We start from the raw sequence: 17,185 nt of genomic DNA on the forward strand, positions 1-17,185 counted from the left end.
TCATTTGGATTCTACCTACATGGGCGTGGAAGAGTCTCATAAGATCATTACTCTTTGCAAATACACTATAAATCCATAAACACCACAATACTTAAACCATTTTCAACAGCTAACATAGACACCTTTATCAACAGCTAACACATACACCATTATCAATGGCTAACATAAAGAAACATAGATAAATAAGAAAGCCACATACAAGACTAGCGAAGTAGATATGAAATGAGTAATGACTATAAAAAAAAAACATATACATATTTATAAAGTTCACACCATAATTCTTGGACCAATAAAAAATGGTCTCCAAAATTATAAGTTCATAGTTCATACATGCCACATTAGAAATAGTCAATTAAAAAGATTGTCATAAAAAACCGGGGAGATAGAAGGCCATATTTAAAAACCACCACACACGAAAAGAAGGAATAAGAACTTCACACATCCCCTCACATATCATCGGTACATAAGAAATTCTGTTCCACCTCTGGTGACCCCAGCGGGGCTATGGGTCTGAGGGTCATAGGGAAACTCCTCAACTAATCTTTGCACCTCTCTCCTTCTAGGTCTCCTCCTTTTTCACGCCTTGTTCCAGTTCAACACCTCGACTGGAATACACTCCTCGACTACAACAATCTCCCCGAAAAATACCAATTTCCCTGCCCTAAGCATTTTCTCTTTCTTACCCATGATTTCCATCTTCTTGTAGGGCTTCTGGGACCAATTACGAGACCTCGAAGAGAAGTCCTTTTCCTCAAATGGGGATTCGTTCACCAATACAGGAGGGAAGAGAGAGGAGGAGGCCAACACGAGACCACAAGAGAGATTTTCAGGGGTTGCGGCTTGAGAGAGACACTTCAATAATAAACGGCCCCAGTTGATCTGAGACTCCTATTCAGACAATGTTTTCTTCAGCATTCCAGGGGGCAGACATGGGAGAGCCTGAGCATCTTCTAGCAAGATGTCGTGCTACTCTCCCTTCATGATGGTCATCTTTTGAGTAGACATTGACTTCAAGCAAGAAGAATAGGGAAACCCAAGATGAGATATGGTACTAGTGCCATTACTCATCAGTTTAAGTATAAAAAAACAATAGTAACCATTAACAAATTAAACATATTGGGTGGTGTTAGCTCTGTTCAACTAGAATCCATCATTATAGACACTTACTTCAAGGCTCGCACATATAAGGCATAGTTAATATTCAAGGGCTCAAATAACTACCATACTCAAACTCAACGCATTTCATTATTACTATTGGAAACAAATTTTATAGATATCAGATGATCTATTGATAGAATGAAGCCACTACAATATTGCTTTAGAACAAGCATTACAACTGTTAAGACGTAAATTCCACAAAACAATTTTGAAATCTCCTTGTTCAAGAAAACTCTCAATGGGAGCTAATACCTAAAACCATGTGGTAGCCTTTTCAGGAAAAATGAGTCAAATCATGCACTGCTTCATCAGTTCGGGAAACTTATTTAAATCATAAGATCATCACATTTAGATGGCTTGCTATCGAAAACATATATTAATTGTGATTATCAAGAATAGTAACCCTTTGAACATACATCCTTCAAGTAACAAGACATAAGTTAGCTAAGAAGGCAGGTTGCATGTAACTGTTAAAAAGTTAGGTGTTATATAAACATGCAAATGTTAAAAAGGGAGTATCTAACATTCTATTTCACTAATGTCCATTTAAAAATTTATACCTTGAAACAAATGAAAATACGAAAATTTGATTTCTCAAAAACACGTAAATAACTAAATATACAGTATACACACATAAGTGCATAATATCATTTGGCTTGGCAGGGTTGCATGCCGTTTCCAAGTTTGCATTGGTTAAAAAAAATAGCCAACATAGCAGTGGGGTGAGTAAGAGGGGGTATCAATTCATCTAATAATAGCCAAAATATTCAAAAGAATAATAATTAGATGAATAATAATTAGCCAACAAAGTACTTTTCTCTGTAATTTGCCAAAGCAAGAAGAATAAAACACTAAGTTATTTATCTATCAAAGCTTCTGCTCAACCTTAGCTTCTAACCTAGAAGATTAAAACCTTAAGTTAATTAGGATATTGTATTAATTGGGTAATGTCTTCGAGCCCTATTTTATATTGGATTTTTTGGGGGAATATTGTCAAGCCAAAATTTGGGGACTTATGATTGAATGGCTTTCATGCATTTCTTTTTTCTAATTTGTTCCTAATTTGTGAGGTGAATAAATCTTGAGATGGCATCTTTTAAGTTTCATATTAGAAACAAATATTTTGGATAGTCTCCTTGTAATCTTCTATTTTAAGCTTTTTTTTAAGAAATAATATGTTTCTTTTAGAAAGTACGAAAATAAGAGTACACAAAATTGGAAAAAAAAAAATCTCGCCAAAAAAAAGTTTACAAGAAAGAATAACATATTAGTCTCTAGACTCTCTACAATAACATATTAGTCTCTACAATCCAGATAATATATTATGGATGGAGCAAATTCTATGGCAATTGCTTCTTTCTCACTGATAACAAAGAACAACTTCTTTGTTGACCATTTCTTCAAAAGCAAAAACAAAGAAGTTGTCATAATTTCTTGGTCACAAATGAATCTTCCGAACTAAATTTATGGTGTTGTCTTAAACGAGTTCAAATCTTAGAGAGAAAAAATGGAAATCACATGCAAACTTATGGATTCAACAAAATGTGGGAATTCTGAGTACTCACAGCAAGACCATCAACCCATAACACAACCAAAACCTTCCCTCCAAAAAGTATCTAATGAAAACAGGATTCAACTCTCAAGAAACCATGTTTTTTTTTAAGTATGAAAATAACAGTAAACAAAATAGGTAAAAAAAATATCTCGCAAAAAAAAAGTTTACAAGAAAGAATAACATATTAGTCTCTACAATCTAGATAATATATTATAGATGGAGCAAATTCTGTGGCCACCGCTTGTAACTCACCGATAACAAATAACAACTTCTTTGTTAACCTTTTCTTCAAAAAAAAACAAAGAAGTTGTCATGATTTCTTAGTCACAAATGAATCTTCCCAACTACATTTATAGTGTTGTCTTAAATGAATCTTCCCAACTACATTTATAGTGTTGTCTTAACAAGTTCAAATCTTAGACAGAAAAAATAGAAATCACATGCAAACTTATGGATTCAACAAAATGTGCGAGTTTTGACTTCTGAGTAATCACAACGAGACCATCAACCCATAACACAATTTTTCTTGAGGTGATATTATTTCAATCACAAGTTTGGAGTTCATGAGCTACTGATATACAACATTAGAATAAGACTCTAACCATAACCTTCCCTCTAGAAAACATCTAATGAAAGCAGGATTCAACTATTAAGAAACTCTCAGGAAAAATGAGACAAATCATGCATTGCTTCATCAATTCGGGAAACTTATTTAAATCATAAGATCATCACATTTACATGACTGCTATGAGTGTTTGAAAAAAAAATTTAATATGAGCCCCACATACAATATTTGTGATGTTGCCACAACCATTACACCTTCAGATTACCCTGCCCTCTAGTGAAGGTCAATGAATGGGAGTTTACAACATGTTACGTGAAAAACTGGATAATTATGCAAAGAGATACTTGTAGTAATTTTAATGAATATTAAGCAAGAAAAAAATTTATATAACAAGTCTCAAATAAATAAAATACACTACATATTTTGCGTTACCTTGGCAAATATCCCAATTCCTCGAGTATGCTTCTGTTGATCTGGTTAGAAGAACCCAGTTAAAGCTTTTCTAGTTTTTTCATCCTAGAGAGAGAAGGAGGCAGTCCAGAGAGAAAGTTATGCTCCAAATTCAACAACTGAAGTACCACAGATTATTATAGTGTAGAGAGGGAAAGGTGAGAGGGATTATAACAATTTACATGAAACGACGTAGTTTTGAAAACAAAATACTCGAAACGGCAGAGTTTTGAAAACGCTTGAAAACTGAGAAGCCGCCTTTTCAAATCACAACCGGCAGATTTAAATGATGATTAGCTTTCCTCATTACATTTTTCTGATACTTTTATCTTTTTTAAGAGAAATTATCGTGTGAGACCCTCCTTCCCCTCAGTGGCATGAGACCGCATCATTGGAGAACGTGCAATATTGGTGAGTATCTCGTAAGAGGGAGAGGCAAAGAGAACATTCATTTAGAGAGAGAGTAGGAGCGGCGGGAGCCTCGGGAAAAAGCAAAGAAATGAACTGGGTCATCATTTTCCCTCTTGGTGGCGCACATGACATAGCATTAGTTACCTACGGCACAAGTTGTATTCTTTCGAAGATCACAAAATTGTTTAGAAAATAAAATATTTTAATAATAAAAATACATTAATATACATACATTAAATATTTACGTTTTCAAAATCTATTTGATCTTAATCGTACATAAAAAATTAAACGAATAATGATGATCCTATACCCTCTCGTATCATCTTTATATTTCAATCTAAATCCCTCTCTTTCTTTATTTTAATTTTAATTTTTTAATTAACACTCTCCCTCTTCCTCTTCCTTTCTCCTTTTGTCTCTCCCATCTCAAAATGGGTTTTCTAGAGTATTAAAAAAAAGGTGCAAATCTAGCACATCTATGAGCAATCAAAATTCCTTAAAATGATGGTCTAAAAAATGTGTTAGGAAATGCAAAATTTTTACGAGTTAAAATTCATTACTTTTTCATAACCATATATATCGATGTCAAAATCATGAGTTGGAGAATATTCTAGTGAATGTCTCAAATCTACACTCTCCACCAGGAACATCAGTTTGAATGTCTTAAATCTTAAAGGAAAATTACAAAAATGTATTCTAGGTGGCGTTGACAGGATAGGATGTAAGTACACAAATGTCAATCAGTGTACTTAACGAACGTACATACGTTGTAAGGATAGGATTGTTTTTTCTTTTATAACGTTCAAAATTTATTAAATTGTATTTTTCCGAACTAAGCCTACCATCCATTGCCTCTGAGGCCCGATTGAAAAAGGGATGTGGTTTTTATAAGGTTGTGACCTTAAACAATCCAATTAAAGCGCACTTCCAAATTTATCATCCCATGTAATTTATGTCAAAAAATTATTAGGATTATCACAAAATCTATTATCAAATTTAATTATAAAAGCATAAACTCCAAAAATGGTTAAAATCTTAAAGACCAATGTAATATATTATTATAAAAGTATAAACTCCAAAAACAAATATAATATTATTAGTTTTGTATATTCGGAAAGAACTTTGGTTGTCCCTTGAAAATCTTAAACACCAATGTGGTCCTTAGGGAGCACAAACTTTGGTTCTCTCAAATTTAATACACACCGGCAGATTTAAATGATCATTACCTTTCGCAATAGATTAGGAATAGCATGGTACCTTTGATGATGACATACATATAGATGGAATAGCATGGTTAGATTTGAAATAGCATGGTACTTCTGATGATGACATACTTCATAGATGGAAATAGCATGATACCTTTGATGATGACATACCTTTCCCATAACATTAAAAATAGACCGTTCAGAAGTACATTATTTCAAAAATGTAGAATCTATATGTACATTGAATAAAATTTATATTCTCATTGGCAAAAATATTGTGCATTAAAAACCGACTGAATTAAAATTGTGCAAAAAAATTGTGCATTAGTTAAAAGTACAAAGGAGAGGTGGTAACAGGGAATTCATTGGATCAATATGTACTATGAGGGAAAGAGTTCAGGAGAGAAAAATATAAAGAGGTATACACTACAATGGATAAAAAGTTTGAGATAGTACAAATAAAGGGAGGGTAACAATGTGTGGAGAGAGAGGGGGAGGGCAACCTCGGAAATACGTTAAATGCTAAATACATACAACCTTTACATTGTCCTAAAGATAACAAATAGCATATTTCAATGGGGAACATAGGGGGACATAGAAAGCTTTCCCTTTCAATAAGAAATAGAGAAGAAAGATCATTCAGATTTGAATGCTACAATTGTGATGATGACTATATTTTTTATTTAGCAAAAATAGTCACGACATTCACCTATTAAGAAAATAAATAAAGGGAGTATAATCAAATTAACCCACGTAGATTTTCCAATTTAATTAATAATTTAAGAAGTTTATATAAGGTTGCAACCTTAAAATGTAGAATTATATATGCACCTCAAAACTCCATAGGAAAAGATTTTTTTTTACTTTTAAAAACACTTTAATTGATGATCTCGACAACGAGACGTATGAATATGAGAAAAAAAATATTTTCAATACCCGAAACAGTGCATATTGCAACACATTATCTAGACCATCCATTTTCAAGATTTTTCATATGTTTATAGATATACTTGATTATAACCATTTTTAGAGTTTAAAATTTTATAATTAGTTATTAAAACTTTTTTTAAGATAATCCTCAACTTTTTATACCAAAATTAGATAAAGTTTAGAGGTGCGCCTTAATTGGATGGTTTAAGGTTGCAACTTTATAAAAACCACACCCATTAATATTTTATCCTATAAAAAAAAAAGAAAAAAGCTACACTTGCGGTCTACAAAGGAAAATTGACTAAACGCGAGCTGGACTGCATAGTCCAAAACAGTGTAAATCATCCATCTCAAAGATGGATGCAAGTAGATGTTACTTCTATCTAAAAACAAAATAAACTAAGAGTCCAAATGTTTTTTTACTAAAATTTTTAATTATATTATTTAAAATTTACTTTTTGTTTCATATTCATGGTCTCCATGATAGAGAATACATCTTCTGAAAAATGAAGTAAAAAAATATATCTCAATAATCATATCTCAAAATGAATCCGGACCGTTCATTAAATGCAAACTTATCAAATCACATAAGATAATATTTTAAAAAAAATTGATATTTCAAAAAATATAATCATTGCATATCTAACACACGCCAACCAAAATTAAATGCGGCTAGGGTCAAATATCAAATAGGTTAAAAAAATATTTGTTAAAGATCCGTAAGACCATAATATATAAAAAGATGTTCAGTAAAATCTTCAAAAATTAACTCTTAAGTTTATATTTCGCTTCATATATAATACTTCAACAAAATATTATATTTATTTTTATATATTGAGGAAAAACTTGTTTTCCTTTGAGAATTTTAAAGAGCATTGTGCTCATTTGGGAGCACAAATATGTTTTTCCTTAACACATGAGTACTTAAAAAACCGTCCACATACATATTTCCAAAATTATATCTCTTTCCCAATAAAATATGAAATAATATGATCATAGTCCCGAGAAAAATCTTTCAAAAAATTAATACACATCGGTGCCTGTAGATTCCAATGATCATGAGTTTAAATTTCCCGATATACTTTAAATACAAATACATGTCACCTTTAAATGCTCCTAAAGATAATAAAAAGCGTGTAACCGAAATACCCTGTTATATAATAATGTCTTCAAATCAATTCTTAGTATTAATTTTTTTATTCATAAATAATTAAATAAAAATGAATTTTTATATTACTATTCATTTTATATATCGATGAATAAACATCGTTTCCCTCATAATTTTTATAATGCATTGTTCTCCTTCAAGCACATAAACTTGTTTTCCATTTGGAATTCAAAATCATGCATATCCTAATTTCCATTAATATATTTTTCGAAAAATATATCGCGTTCCCAAAAAATACAGAAAGTCGGCATGATCATGACTCCTCCCAATATTATATAAATCAGAGAGGAATATAATGTTTTAATAATAAAAAGTAGCATGACAATATTATATAAATCAGATTTTACAATAAATATTAACTATTACACATTAAATGCGATGACCTATATTGACCTTTACATTACGTGCGTGATAGATGATATATGCGAATAGTTACATTAGATGTTTGAAATTGACAGCATGACAATATTATATGAATGTTTTTCGTGATAATGATTACATATCTCTAGAAAATAATGATTACATATCTTTGGAAATTTCAAGGGAAACAGATTATCCCTTATTTGTAACTTATGGCTTTGCATGGTGAAACCACCATGACAGAATGCAAGTTAAAAAACAAAATTATCCTATGTCATAATGCATACTAGGTAGCACATGACATAATATTTAAGAAATGGTAATATTTGTATGTGAGAGATGGGCCAAGGTAGTATAGTGATTGTAATGTGACATTTGGTCTTTAAAAAATCTATACTTCCCTTACTAATAAATTGTGCATGAAATGGCAGGTGAATGAAATATTCATCGAAATGATATCACTTGATTACAATTCATTTGGTCATACAAACTTTTTGTTACGTGCCTAAAATGGCCCTCCAAGTTATATAAATTAGTTTTATACTTGCCCACCCAAAGGATTTGTTTGCCCACCCAAAGGATTTGTATGCCATTGTGCTGGAACAATCGTTTCAATCCAATTTTTAGTATTAATTATTTTTCTTCATAAATAATTAAAGAAAAGTATACTTTTATATTACTAGTCTTTTTATATATCGACAAAGAAACATCATTTTCCCTCGTAATTTTTATAATGAATTATTCTCCTTCAGGGACATAAACTGGTTTTTCCATCCGGATTTCAAAATCATGCATATCCCAATTTCCATTAATATATTTCCCAAAAAATTTGGTTATAATTTTTTTTTTTTACATGCCTAAATGGCCCTCCAGGTTATATAAATTAGTTTTATATTTGCCCACCTAAAGGATTTGTATGCCACTGTACTGGAACCACAGTTTGAATTCCTAAATGTATTGAATGGGTGCTGATAGAAGAAAAGTACAATTGTAATGTGACATTTTGTCTTAAAACAAATATGTATTGTCCTTATCAAAAAATTGTGCATTAAATGTTGGGTATTCGTCAAATGATAAACTTTGATTACAACTCATCACTCATACAAAATTGTTGTAATATGCCTAAAATGGCACTGCAAGTTATATGTAAGAGAAATGATCTCATGATGTTATTTGGCATTGTTTTATATTTGCCCACCCAAAGGCATTGTAGGGCATTGTGTTGGAACAACCGTTTGAATTTCTATATGTAATCCACGTGGCACTGACACAATACAAGTCTATATGTAATGTGACATTGGTCTTCTGAAAATCTATACTCTCCTGATCTAAAAATAGTGCATTAAATGTTGGTGAATTACATATTCGTCGAAATGAGGACACTTGATTGATTATATTTCAAGGGTTGTAAACAATTTTGTGACATACCAAAAATGGCCCTGCAGTATATTTTCCCAACCAAGGCATTGTAAGATGGAACAACCGTTTGAATGTCTTTTAATGTATTCCAGGTGGCGCTAACAGAATGCAAGTATATATTTGTCAAACATTGGATTTACATAAACGTACATATGTTACTCTTAAAAAATGGATATAAAATTAGTTGAAAGTACATATGATTTTGCATTACTGCATTATGTACGTCCACGAAATGACACATGATAACATGGAATTCAGTGAGAGTGTATACTGAGAGGGAAAACGGATAAGAGAGACAAAAAATAGAGAAGAAAGGTAAAAGGTAGGAGATAGTAAAAATAGAGGGATGGTAGCGATGTGGTGAGAGAGAGAGTGAGCCCCTTTAAATATAGTAAAATAGAGATGGGTGTGGGAACTGAGAATTGAGACTCTAGATTAAGGTTTTTTATTTTTTTTGAGAAATATCCTCAAATTGATCATCTTGAAATCTATTCTCATGGACACAAGGAAAAAATTAGATTGCAAGTAGTGGAATATGTGCATCTTGTAATTTTTATTTAGCCCAATTAACATAGGCCGTCCATTTTGATTAGAAGCTTACATCAAGGACGTCGAAAGATTTTGTAGAATCTAATTTTTTTATATTGGTTTAATTATAATTAAATGAACAATGTTAAAAATGAAATAAATGATTTTCAATTTGTAAAGGCTAACATCTTGAAATTCACCATATGAAGGGTCTAGATTCATTGTTGGAGGAGTATCGTTTTGACCACATCTATGGCTATTTGTTTGATCCAAATTATGAAATATACACTCTTTTCATGCTAATGAACAACCACAAAAAGGATAAATTTGAAAATTCAACCTATAAAGTATACTTTTAACCCAATTAACATAGGTCGTTCTTTTTATCGAGATGAGATGTTTAGATCTAGGCCTTACAATAAAATTTTCATTTCCAATGTCTTTGGATGCTTTATTATCATTAGATGAATAATGTTAAAAAATAAAATACTGATTTTGAGTTTATAAATGTGTTGATATTGAAATTCACCAAATGAATGGGTCTACATTCATTTTTTGAGGGGAATCATTTTGACCATATCTATTATACAATCATTGCATTAGATCATACTCTTATATAAATACCCAATACCTATAGTAATATAATGCAATAATCATAAAAAACCATGTTAGGACTTAGGACCATTAATTTGATTCAAATTTTAAAATATATACTATTTTGAAAAAATATATGGGTAGTCTACTTTCATCATGAGCCTAACCAGCTTGAATCCAGATTTCAAGTTCGGGCAATGATTTCATGCAATGGTTGTATGTTGATATGTTGCAACAACCTTCAAAAACCATGTTAGGGCTAATTACCAATCACAAAAAAGATAAATTCTAAAACACAACTGAAAAAGTATATTTTTAGCCCAATTAACATAGGCCATTCATTTTAGTGAGATGCTTAGATCTAGGCCTTAGAAGGAATTATTCATTTCCAATATCTTTGGATGCTTTATTATCATTAGATGTACAATGTTAAAAAACAAAAAAAAAAATGATTTTTTTTAGCCCAATTAACATAGGCCGTCCATTTTGATCTTAATCTTAATAATCAATTCCAAAATAAAAAGATTTCAATTGGAACCCTAGATATGGTCAAAATGAGTCCCCTCAAAATCATTCGTTTAGAACCCTAGAAAAATTAATCCAAAGGTTTGGATCTAAGCATATTATTAAAATGAACGGCCTATGTTAATTAGGCTAAAAACAATACTTTTTAGGGCATATCTTGTTTTAGGGCATATCTTATTTTAGAGCAACCGTTGCATGAAATCATTGCCCTGAGAATGTATGGTCTTTAGGGCATATCTTGTTTTAGGGTTTCAAGTTATGGTCAGCACATGTGTTTAATTTTTCCATTTAATCATAATTAAGATAGTTAAACACGGGCATTGATATAATGCAACCGTTGTATCATAGTATAATGAAACCACACTTCTCAAAAACCATGTTTGTTGCTTTTAAGAAACCGAAAATTTTGCATGCACACTCTCTTCATCTCAATAATTTGTGACCATATCTAGGGTTCCAATTGAAAACTTTTTCTTTTGGGATTGATTATTGAGATTAATATCAAAATGGACAGCCTATGTTAATTGGGCTAAAAACAATACTTTCTAGGGTATATCTTGTTTTAGGGCATATCTTGTTTTAGGGCATATCTTGTTTTATGGCAACCGTTAGAATGTATTGTCTTTAGGGATATCTTGTTTTAGGGTATCAAGTTATGATCAGCACAAGTGGTGACCACATGTGTTTAATTTTCCCAGTTAATTATATTTGTGATAATTAAACACGTGCATTGTTCTAATGCAATGGTTGTATAATGCAATCACACTTTTGAAAAACCATGTTTGTTATATTTAAGAGACCCAAAATTTTGCATACACAATCTCATCATCTCAATAATTTTTGATAATATCTAGGGTTCCAATTAAAATCTTTTTCTTTTGGGATTTGTTATTGATGGGCAATGATTTCATGCAACGATTGTATAGTAATATGATGCAACAACTTTAAAAAACTATGTTATGGCCATTTGTCTGATCCAAAATTTGAAATGAGTAACCATTCATTACTCATTTTAAAATTTGGATTAAACAAATGGCCACAACATGGTTCAAAATTTTTTTTTTTTTTTGAAATGAGTAATGATCCTATGAGACCCTCCCATACCCATGTGTGTGGGACCCCAAAGGATCACCATTAAATTTAATACAGATGTCTAGAAAAATTATCACATGGGCGTGGGAGTTTATTTTTCTAGAGATCTGTGCCAAATTTAATGGTGATCCTTTGGGGTCCTACACACATGGGTGTGGGAGGGTCTCACAAGGTAATTTTCCTTTTGAAAGAGGTATACACTCTTTTTATTCTGATAAACAATCACAAAAACGAAAAATTTGAAACAAAACATAGAAAGTATTTTTTTAGCTGAATTAATATAGGCCGTTCATTTTGGTGAGATGCTTAGATCTAGGCCTTCGAAGGAATTTTTTCATTTTCAATTTTTTTGGATGGCTTTATTATCATTAGATGAACAATATTAAAAAATAAATAGATGATTTTGAGTATATAAAGACTAAGATCTTAAAATTCACCAAATGAATGGTCTAGATTTGTTTTTGAACCATTAAAATTTACCAAATGAACGGCCTAGGTTAATTGGGCTAAAAACAATACTTCATAGGGCATATTTTGTTTTAAGGCAACCGTTGTATGAAATACCCGGTAGTATTGTCTTGTCAGAATACCCAGCATTTAATCCCCAAACTTTTTCATATGGAAGGTATCGGTTTTTTTAATACCAAATGTCACATTACATATGTACTTACATCCTGTAAGCGTCACGTGGAATACATTTCACTCATGAGTATTTCATGCATATTAATGTACCTCTAATATTAAAATATTATATTCATATCTTGCATAGTGGTAAGAAACAAAACAATTTTGTGATCCCGAAGGAGTTCAATGCTCTTTCGCATGTACAAGGGAAACAAATATATCATTTTTATATGGTAAAATATAAACAAGTTTTTATTTTACTAGAATATTAATGCACCTCTATTATTAAAATATTATATTCATATATTTGCCTAGTGATAAAGAAACGAAATATTTTAATGATCCCGAAGGAGTACATTGCTATTTAACATGTACAATGGAAAACCTATATATATTATTTATGTGGTAAAATATAAAAATAAGTTTTTCTTTAACTAGTTATGAAGTGAAAAAAATAATAATAATAAGTGTAAGATTGAAGACACTTTTATATAATATAGTCGTGAGAGTATAGATTTTCTTATTCCATACCACATATATACTTCCACTTATCCGACCGTCCAATATGAATGGAGGGTAAGATTGCCCCAAAAAGTTATTTAATCTCATCTGTCACACCCTCCATTTCGAAATCTCTAGCACCTCATGACTTAAACTGTTTACATAAGGACGACCCCACCCCGTCCGAATATCCATTTTTTCATTATTTATCACTCCCTCACATCTCTCTCTCATATTCTCATTTCACATCTCTCTCATAAACTCATTTCACCTCTCCCAACAGTGAACCGGACCGATAGAGACAATAGGTTATATAATACACAGTTACAATATACACCACTGCGTCTCTCTTACTCATCGAACCAGGAGTTCAGTCCAGGACCACCCTCATGCCCTCATTCACTACCACAACCGCAAGGTATTTTCCATGCCTTTTTTTTTTGGTTTTTGTATACGGTATTACTACTCCACTTCACAATCACTTCTTCTTCTTCCTCTCCTCGAATGGCGACTTAAGCTTTCGATTTTCATCTGTGGAGTATAAGACCTAAGCTTCAGGGTTTATACTTTGTACTCTATAGTTGTACACAATAGTGTTTCTTTATTTGTGAGCTCAATGCCTCAAACAATTGTTTAATCTTTTGCAAAACAAGGTTTTATGAACTTTATGGAATTTCTTGCAGGAGTAGAGTCAGTAGACATTATTCCACGATCTTATTCTCATGATCTCAAAACAAGTCCTATTCCTATTTCCTGTTGCTCAATCTTTTGCTTTACATAAATGTTTTCTAAACTCGTTTTTGTAATGTAAAGTTGTAAACTTAGTAGTTCTTCGATCTTATTACTATTGTTCAATTCCTTGCAAGCTGTTTTTCTGCTTTTTTAGCATTTTCCTGAATTCAGATATACTTTTTGTGCTATTTCTCTTTCTAGGTATGTGCATTTCATGAAAATGGCTTCTAAATTTGCATGTTGTTTCAGGGATTAGTTATAGAATAGAGATTTGTTACAGGGGTTTGTGTCTTTCGTACTCGTTCTCTCTCTCTCTCTGTGATCGGGGGAGTAAAAGTAAACTCAAACATATTGAAGGAGCATAGTATGCTTGTTCTCTGATTGAATAAACTGGTTTTATAGTAAACTCCCAAAACTTGTTTTATGCTTTAGTTGAGCCACTGCCAAAGTAGCCAAACATAATATTTGTTTTTCACTAGGTTCATCCGGATGCCACCAAAGTCCTGAATTTGTATACCCAGGATTTGATGCATAAATAGATTTTGGGTACAATAGCTTGACCTTTCATTATTATGATCTTATTGAAACTTTGGTGCTGCCTCTTTGCTATGTAAGTGTGAGTTTTTTAAGTTCTTATCTCAATCTGAAATCTTTTATTTCTTATCTACTTGTTTTTACGGTGAGCTAAGCGTCAAAATACTCTAAATCATACCTATCATCCCCATAAGTAATTGACCCATCTAGAAGAAGAAACACAATCATTAATATTAACATCTACATATTAGCATGTTACATATTACATGTGGCATAATTTTTTTTGCTCCGTTATTACATTGATGTGTATAGAAATTGTCTTCTTCATTTCTTCCACTAGTCATTTCGCTTGATGTACTAGTCACTTCGCTTGCTGTTTGATAATTGATACATGAAGTGTGTTATGGCTTATGTGTAACCATTCAAATGCTACTGATAAAGAATGAGTTTTTATTTGCTATGCATGCTAGACAATCAGAAGTCTATTGTTACTTCTCTAACTGGTTATCAATTATCTAAGAATGCGATATCTACGGTCAGTGTGGGATAAGTATCTCTCTCTAAAAGCATATATCTAGGTGCAAATGTGTCATTAGTAATACAATCCCTCATTATGTGTTGTCAAACAGTAATAGCAGTGTAGTCCTTCATTTCTTTTTATTTTTTAATTGGTTATTCTTTTGCATGTTCTTTGTGAATTTTCACAGATTCCTTCTTGTATATGCATCTATTCTTGAATTAAACCGATTTTGGACCCATGTCCGATTAATCATTAGGGTTTTTATCTTGCGAACACACTTGTACTATACCATTGCATACTTGTGCTCTTAATCATAATCCAAAGAAAAAGAGCCCCATGTATAGTCCGAGTTCTTACATATAGGTTGACTGTTAAGTCCTATCTAGTATTCCCTAGAGGATGACTTCAAAGTATATACTCTATTGGCTTAACCAATATCCCTATTGTTCCCCACTACCTTGGGCACTTGCCCATCATCTCCAAAGTCGAGGTAAGTTTGTTGAAAGCATATGTTTTCTGTGTGAGGCCTGCTCATAAAACAATTTATCCTACATATGGTATAATGACCCTAGACGATGCTTCAAATCTTAGTGGCCCCACCATGGTTCTCCATGCACAACTTATCTTTTGGGGACTAATATGGTTAATTGGTATCTTTTGTTACATAGGATAATGTGAGAAATATCGAGTATTCTGGTTTGTAGTATCTATTATTTGTAGGGAAAGGTTTGTATACTTCCCCTACAGCATTGAAGTTCTATCCTTCCCCTACCATCTAGCCGTCCAATTTTGATGAAGAGAGTCAATCTCCGTTTGATCCTTGATCAGACATCTCCAAGTATATTATTTTTATTTTTTAATATTAATTGTATCAATATGAAATTTGGTTCATGCCATCTTCTCATTGGGGCGCACCTATATAAAATATTAAAAACAATTCTTCAATACCCCTCAAAATAGTTTATAAAACAAAATTTTAAAATAAAACAGTGTGGAGACATAGCATTGTGATTTGGGTAATCTTAGTAATTTTTTTATTCTAGGTGGAAAATGATATATGATTATACGATTTTTTTCAATATTTATTGCGCATGAGGTTTATTATCCCTTAGTGCCATTTGGATATACCCAAATTTCGTAATTTTTTTGGGCTACAATCCATAAGTCTTGTGTAACTGTAACATATTTGTACGGTTTGGAGTTAGACAACCAAAGAAGTTCCAGCCCCATCCATTTTCATTAAAAAAACCAAAGCTTAAAAACTCCATATGTACTCTCTCTTTATTTGAAAAAATAGAGTGTTTTCATTTTCTCTCTCTAATAAACCAAAAGAAGCTCAAGCTGTTAGATAATAAGGATGAAGAAGGCTTACTTATAGAATTTTTATTATTCACACAAAAAGACCATATGAACTCAATTTCATTATTCTACTTGTAGTTGTACTAAAACGTAGTACATGTATATATATAAAGTTAGAAACTACTTGGGAGCTTTCTAGAATCTAGACTCTTTCTACACCATTCTAGTGAGGTTTTCCCTCTCATAACATACGACCTATATGTTTGGACGAAAATACAATATTATTCACTTTTATGCTTGGAGGAGATTACAAGATGATTATAGATAATTCTAGACTTCACTAATTTCCAATTCAAAATTGCATGCATTGCATCCTTTGATTTGGACTCCTCCCTCCCAATCTAGGAATTGTTACATTGGAATTCTATACGACTTTACATCATTCACAAATTCATTAATTAAAGTGTCGGGTTAAAAATAAAAATTGAAGAGGACCATGTATATTCCAAGTTTCAACATATGGCTTGACTTATAACGCTCGTCTCATATGACATAGAAGATGGCTTCAAACTCTAATGGCTCAACCTGTATCCCTATTATCCCCGTCCTACCTCCTTATGGGGAAATGCCCTTCCTTTCCAAGGCTGAGGAAGTTTTGTCGAAGACGGAGGTCTTCTGTCTAAGGTTTGATCATCTTATGAAAGATATATTGAGGGTTTGATCTGATTATGAGCGCCTTAAGGTTCGTCTTGACCTAGTCTGCTCCACTCTTGAAGTTGTAAATGCCAGGCTTATGAAAATTGAAGATACAATCCAGCTTATTGCTCGTGACTTTGAAGTGGTAGAAGATGGCCTTAAGGAGATTCGCTCCTCGGTATACAGGTATTAGTTGGGTCTATGGTCATTGGCCGTAGTCCTGCACTAGTTATTGTTGTCAGGTTATTTATGTAGTGTTTGTTTTATGATGAGCTCTTCAGTTTACAGATATATAATTGTCAGTCCGGAATTATCTGAG

The 17,185-nt window shown here is 32.0% G+C and overlaps 1 long non-coding RNA gene across 1 annotated transcript; it reads right to left on the reverse strand.

The window, feature by feature from the left end:
- Positions 1-282: 282 nt before the first annotated feature.
- On the reverse strand, positions 283-3,894 carry LOC148780999 (uncharacterized). Its single transcript, XR_016060658.1, has 2 exons — positions 3,711-3,894; positions 283-1,008 (listed from the first exon to the last, which is right to left on the reverse strand). It is a non-coding gene; the product is annotated as an uncharacterized LOC148780999 (long non-coding RNA).
- Positions 3,895-17,185: the final 13,291 nt, after the last annotated feature.

Source organism: Amborella trichopoda, chromosome 8 (assembly GCF_054954075.1).
Source record: "Amborella trichopoda isolate Santa Cruz 75 chromosome 8, AtrichopodaSantaCruz75HAP2 v2.0, whole genome shotgun sequence".
Classification (NCBI taxonomy): Eukaryota; Viridiplantae; Streptophyta; class Magnoliopsida; order Amborellales; family Amborellaceae; genus Amborella; species Amborella trichopoda.